This window comes from Suricata suricatta, chromosome 11 (genome assembly GCF_006229205.1).
Source record: "Suricata suricatta isolate VVHF042 chromosome 11, meerkat_22Aug2017_6uvM2_HiC, whole genome shotgun sequence".
Taxonomy (NCBI): Eukaryota; Metazoa; Chordata; class Mammalia; order Carnivora; family Herpestidae; genus Suricata; species Suricata suricatta.
In genome coordinates, this window is record NC_043710.1 from 101,560,639 (window position 1) to 101,568,026 (window position 7,388).

A 7,388-nucleotide genomic window follows, 5' to 3' on the forward strand; every position below is an offset into this window, starting at 1 on the left:
GTGGTATATATACACAATGGAGAACTGCATGGCAATGAGAAAGAATGACATATGGCCATTTGTAGCAATGTGGATGGACCTTGAGGGTGTCAAGTAAGCGAAATAAGTCAGGCAGAGGACAGATACCATATGTTTGCACTCATAGGTCTAACAGGAAAGCAGGAGAAACCTAATGGAGAACCAGAGGGAGGGGAAGAGGGAAAGAGAGTTGAGGAGAGAGAGGGATGCAAAACCTGAGAGACTACTGAATGCTGAAAACGAACTCAGGGTTGAAGGGGGAGGGGGAGGGGGAAAAGAGGTGGTGGTGATGGAGGGGGGCCCTTGCGGGGAAGAGCACTGGGTGTTGTATGGAAACCACCTTGACAATAAACTACTAAAAAATAAATAAATAAAAAATAAAGTCTGATATTTTGTTGCTATATTTAATCCACTTACTTTTGATACATTGGGACTTATTTTCAAGATTTCATTTTATTCTTTTAAAATATGTGTTTTTAAATGTTTTGTTCTCTTCTCTTATTCTTTTGGAGCTTAAGTTACGCATTCATCAAGACAGAGGCTAAGCTGCAGTAACAAAAAGTCTTTAAAATAAGTACCTTAAGTAGCCTAAATGTCAACCTGTCCCTCGTGGAACACTGTGGCCGTGGGCTGGGGACACTGGGAGGTGGCTCTGCTGTGTGATGTCATTCGGGAACCCAGGCTGGAACACTGGCTCTGACAGTCTGTCACCTTCGAGATTTAGCTTCCATTTTTGCATCTCATATGATCATCCTGATGTTGCCATTTTCCAGCTGGTGGGAAAGGAAAATAGAAAGGAAAACAAGGGGCTTACTTTACAAAGGGTTATCTGGTTTCACTTGCGTGGCTTTGGCAAAAGCCATTACAGGGCCACATTCACCTGCAAAAGGAGCTGGGAAATCTGGTCCTTGGCTGGAAAGCCATGTGCTCTGCAACAACTCGAGGGATTCTGTCACCAAAGAGAAGAAAGGGAGACAGGATCCTCTCAATATCATTTTGACCCTGGTTACTGATTTCCTGTTTTATAGGATATATTGGCTCAATCATGTAATTCTATTTTGCTCTTATTTTTATCTTCTCAGGAAATCGTTGTTACTGTTATTTTACAATCATTTTTTTATTTAGACTTACCCATATGGTTGCTAATTTTTTATCATTTCTTCTTGCCTCCTAGTCCTTCCTTTTGGATTCAGGTTCACTATTCTTGGAGAACATTATATTGGGTATCTATCACTGCATAACAAATGGTTCCAACGTACAATGAACCGAAACAACATTTATTATCTGTTTCTGGATCTGCTGTGGCTTCACTGGGCCCCCAGTGAGGCGGTCCCTCAGCGGCCACCGTCAGAGGGCTGCCGGCGAGGCTGTCGTCCCCTCAGGCTCGACTGAGGGAGTCCCTGCCTCCCAGCTCACGGGGACGGGTGTGGACAGGGTTCAGTTCTTCGCGAGTGGACCGCAGGACTAACGCCTCAGCTCCTTGCTGCTGCTCTTGGTTCTCTGCAGGTGAGCCTCTCTGGCCTGGCAGACTCTTCGTCACAACCTGTGAGCCAGGAGGGCAGCAGAGGAGGGGAGCCAGCAGACAGAGTTCGCAGCCTTCTGTAACATAACGCAGAAGTGACACCCATGATCCTTTCTGTTTTCAATTTTTAGGAACAAATCGCTGGTCGAGCCTGCCCTCAGGAGGCGGGGACGACACGGCGGTGGGAAGCCGGCAGGTGGGAAGCACGGAAAGCCACGGCGAAGCTGCCTACTGTAGACGCGCTCTCTGTAAGTTCTTTCAGTGAGTCTGACCGCACCAGCTCTGTTAAGTTTTGTTGGCTTAAAAATGTCTTCATGTCAGTCTCCTTTTCTCTCCTGCAACTCCAAACAGAAGTACATTCAACCATGTGATATTGTTCAACAGGCCTTAATGCAATGTTCTTACGTTGTTCTAGTCTTTTTTCTCTACGGATGTCACTATGGAAACTTTCTATTGCTGTGTTTACAGGTCCACTGATCTTTGGTTCTGCAGTGTTACTAACTTCTAACCTTTGTATGTTTAGACATTTAAAACACTTCTAAATGGCTCACTATCAGAGTTTAAACAGAGTGGAAGTCTGATAATATTTAACTTGAACAATACAGGGGTGTCTGGGGGGCTCAGTTGGTTAAGTGTCTACTCTTAATTTCGGCTCAGGTCATGATCTCATGGTTCGTGGGTTCAAGCCTCACAACAGGCTCTATGCGGATGGCACAGAGCCTGTTTGGGATGGTCTCCCTCTCTCTCTGCCCCTCCCTTGATCTCTCTCTCTCTCTCTAAAATAAAGAGACATTAAAAAAATTTTAAAAAATAAACTGAATAATACAGAAAACACCATGGTTCAAACTCCTGACACAGCTAAACACCCTACTCAGAGGAAACTTAAATACTTAGAGAAATTACTTATTTTAAAAACGAGATTAAAAATTAATGAACTAAGTATCTAGATCAAGAAGAAAAAGAGCAAAGTAGTAAATCTCAAGAACACAGAATGAAAGAAATAATAAAGATAAATGAGTAAGATTAGAAAACAAAGATAAGGCACAGATACTGTCCAAAGCTATTTCCTAAAAAGACCAATAAAACAAACTTTTGTCAAGATTATTCGAAGAAACAAGAAAAGAAGAGCCAGATGGCAATATAAGAAATATGAAAAGCAATATTAGTTATATATATAAATATATATTTTAAAAATATTAGTAAATAACGGGGACTTACGGCAATAGATTTTGAAAATTTAGGTGACATGTTCTATTTGATAGAAAACTGTAACTTTAGACTAGCTTTTGCATAAATAGAGAACATGACTAAGCCTGTAGCTACACCAGATAAATCAAGGGAAACAATTGAGCATCCGTCCTGCCTTTCCCAGACCGCTTCTATTTCAGGAGATGTGAACTGAAGATGAGGACAAGTCGGCCTTTTTTTCTTTTAAATGCTTATTTATTTATTTTGAGCGAGTGAGTGAGTGAGAGAGAGAGAATCCCAAGGAGGCTCCACACTATCAGTGCAGAGCCTGACACGGGGCTCAATCCCATGGCGTGAGATCATGACCCGAGCCAAAATCAAGAGTTGGATGCTTAGCTGACTGAGCCCCCAGGTGCCCGGAGTCTGCCTTGAGGTAGTCTTTCTGCCGAAGTCCAGACGATCAAGGAAGAAGGAATGCTACGGGAGGACCCCCGTGTTTGGCAGCCCCGAGCAAACTGTTCATCGGGTGTGACTAGCACGACAAGGTGTGAACATTCAGGGGGCATATTAAAAAGTTCAAAAGTACAGGGGCACCCGAGTGGCTCAGTCGGTTAAGCGTCCGACTACAGCTCAGGTCATGATCTCACAGTTCCTGAGTTCAGGCCCCTATCAGGCTCTGTGCTGACAGCTCAGAGCCTGGAGCCTGTCTTCAGATTCTGTGTCTCCCTCTCTCTCTGCCCCTCCCCTGCTCGTGCTGTCTCTCTCTGTCTCTCCAAAATAAATAAAAAACATGAAAAAATAAGTACATAAAAAGTCATCTTAACAAAGAACTGGGACCTGAAACTGAGCAAGTCACCTGATCCAAGCTCTCATCTGCAGAGGACAATTTAAGTGTAAGCTGTGACAGTGGATTTCCAGTGGGGAGGGCTCAGGACGGGGAGCCAGCTGCAGGCCGCCAGCGAGCGCACCGCAGCAGGACAGGCCACGGCACTGAGGGGCAGTGGGGGGCAGAGCGTGGGGGCTGCTGTGCGTGCAGCGGAACCGTTTGCTTTACTCTATTAATAAACAATGAGGAAATGTCATTCAAGGATTTTCTCGATCGTATCAGTATTTTCGTGGGACCGGCTGCTGGCGGCATGCAGGGTGCCTCGGAGCGATTCTGAGGAGGCTGCAGGCAGGTCAGTTAGGACAAGGATGGTAATTTAGGGGCGCCAGGCTGGCTCAGTCAGAAGAGTGTGCGACTCCTGACCTCAGGGTTGTGAGTGTGAGCTCCGTGTTGAATGCAGAGATTACTTAAATAAACTTAAAAAAAAGAGACAAAGATGGCAATTTATTTATATATCACTGATATCTTTAAATTTAAGAAACACGCCAATATTAGCCATACTAATAAATCACCTGGGCAGTTGGGGCACCTCAGTGACTCAGTTGGTTAAGTGTCTGACTCTGGATCTCAGCTCCAGTCTTGATTTCAGGGTTGTGAGTTCAAGCCCCATGTTGGGCTCTGCGCTGGGAGTGAAGCCTAGTTAAAAAAAATTAAATTTAAATTTAAATTAAAAAATAAATCACATGGGGGTGGAATGAGTAACTTCTTGAGATGAAACATACTTAGGTCTAATTTTGTGCTTCTTTTAAAATACTTAGATAATTTCTAAAAACAAACAAAAAACCCAAACAAATAAAATTTAGATAATTTCTGACCTTATCCCTAAATTACACAGACTGTGTAGAATCTGAGGCATGTATTATTGAATATAGACTTGCAAAATATGACATAAAATCCACATTAAAGTGGATGGACCTCGAGGCCATTTGTAGGAAAGTGGACGGACCTCGAGGGTGTCATGCTGAGTGAAATAAGTCAGGCGGAGAAGGACAGATACCATATGTTGTCACTCATAAGAGGAATAGGGGAAACTTAACAGAGGACCATGGGGAGGGGAAGGAGGGAAAAAGAGTTAGGGAGAGGGAAGAAGGCAAATCATGAGAGACTCTTGAATACTGAAAACAAACTGAGGGCTGAAGAGGGAGGGGGAAGGGGAGTGACGGTCATGGAGAGGGACACTTGTGGGGAAGAGCACGGAGTGTTATATGGAAACCAACTTGGCAATAAACTATTAAAAAATAAATAAATAAAATCCACATTAATAATACAAAAAAGTTACATGAATGACCTATGTAACTATATAATAAAATATAATAAAAATATCACTTCTTGTGTTTATGCCCTGGACTCGGGACCAGGGAGACTAGAGTTCTAGTCTGGATCTACAACTCACTAGCAGTGTGATTTGGAGGAAAGCACAACCAGTGTGCACCTCCGTTTCCTCCTCTGCAAAATAAGCAGGTGGGGGCTGCTGTGTTCACTGCTGTGTCTCTAGCACCTGCATGGGGATTTACATACTGCTTACATCAACAAATATTTATTGACTAAAAGCAGATCTACTCTACAGAGTTGCTGTGGTGTTAAAATGATATAAAAATTGTTGAAGTTCCTAACACAATTTAAAAAAAGTATTTATTTGAGAGGCAGCATGTGGGGTAGGGGCAAAGAAAGGAGAGAGAATCCCAAGCAGGCTTCCACATGCCAGCACAGAGCCCCATGTGGGACTGGAACCCATAAACCCCGAGATCGTAATCGGAGCTGAAACCAAGAGTCGGACGCTGAACCAACTGAGCCACCCAGGTGCCCCCCCTAACACAATTCTTAACAGAGCGGTCATAAAATGGCTGCATGGGGCCAGGCCTCCTCCCAGGTGCCAGGTGCTGGGTATCTGACAAGTAGGACTGCGTTCTTACTCCTGAGAGCTTCTGTCTAGAGGAGCTGTGTAAACTATGTGCAATGGAAACCACAGTACCATCAAGCTCAGAGCAGGTGCTCAAGAAACACTGAATCTGAGTTTTTTAATGACACTTTCCAGTTTACAAAGCACTCTTGTGAACATTATTCTATTTGAAGTAAGAGGCACAAGTTTTATGAGAAAACACAAAGGTCTCAGGCATTCAGCAGAGAAAGGGATGATCTGTTGGGATAAATAGGAACCACTTTACCAAAAGAATTTGAAATGAGCTTCAAAATATGGATGGATTTCAACCCAAGTAAAGGATGGAAGGGTGTGAGCTTTAGAAGAAGAGAAGTACAGAAGCAAAAGCTCTTCCTAATTCTGTGTTACTTGTTACAGTGTCCAGGGACCACATCCTCTTTGGAATACTGCTGAATTGATATTTGTAATCTTTGGGATCAACCCTAATCCATCTTTGAAGATCTGGAGAGCACTTTTTTCCATCGTTAATTTTCACCTACAGGCTTCACGAATTGTGATGACTAACGGAAGTCACAGGACAACATTAACTTATTCACGACTATTTACTGAACTCTTGATATGCTTAAAGCCCTGCAGCTGGTAATATGGGGGCTGCTAAGAGGAATAATGTATACAAACAACTACCCCACGAAGCAGAAAGCTGGACGCACCAAAACCCGGCTGAAGCTACGTTTGCGGAGAGAAGGTCTGTGTCCCCCGCCATCCGTATTTCCTTCCTAAATTAATTCATCTCACTTTGAAGATTTGATCTTCTATAAAAAAAAATTAACTGTTCTTTTACAACCTCCTCTGTTAGGGTTTGTCGTGTCCTGTCCAGCCTCCAAATCTTTTTTACGGGAAACTTTAGGCAATTTGGGAGCCATAGGACTGCTGCCTGCCTTCGGGTTCAAAAGCCACCACATGTTGTCTCGAGAAACTTTACTCAGGTCTAGCTTTTCTTGTTCTGAATATTCTTCAGAGTATCTTCATTGTATTTAGCAGAACTACAATATCCACTTGACTTTGGCCTTAAGTGTCTTGAAAGGTGGCCTTAGGGAAGGGGGTCAATGTTTGTGACGCACTGTACTGTTGGGCAGATTTTCCTGTAACCCTCAGAATGGCCCTGGGCAGCGGAACATCCTATCAGTATTCAAGTGTTTCTGTAACCTCTGATCCTTGGGGAAGATAATTTATCCAAGGTCTGAAAGAGCTTAAGACTGGCAGACCTTGGATTTGAACATTGCTATTTATGACCTCAAAGCCCCATGGTCTGTCCAATGCAACCTATTAATCTTGAGAACGTGCATTTAAAAAAAACGTATCTGTCTTCGTTTTTGTAGAAGTCTTTAGTAAAACCTCAGTTCCTCCAACAGTTTCCAAACTCTTGGATTTCATGTACTGAAGGAGCATTTGTTTGCCACGGATTATTTATTATATGTGCTTTCCCCAGTATCTCCAAGTTTATTGAGCATTGTGATTGTTTATAACTTTATTGTCTGTGTATAACGTCTGTTGGCACTGTGAAATTTCCTACTGCCCTTGTTTGACGAGGTCCAGAATTCCTTTTCAGCCTCCTTGGAACTCCTGGATGACAATCTCCCAGACTGCCTTTAACAGGGAGGAGGAGAAACCAAGTGCGGAACAGGAAGAGGTTTCGTTACCTGGGGGTGTTTCACCGCATCTTTCCGTCCAATGTTCAGCTATCCTTTAAAATTCACCGTCCCGCCGCTGGGACCCGAGAAGCCAGGTGAAGACAGAGCCCGTCCGTGGGCGCACCGACCCAGCGCCCAGCCCCGCCCCCTAGAGGCCACACCCGCCCGGGAGGCGTGGGAGCGGGTCGGGGGGCCGGGCCGCAC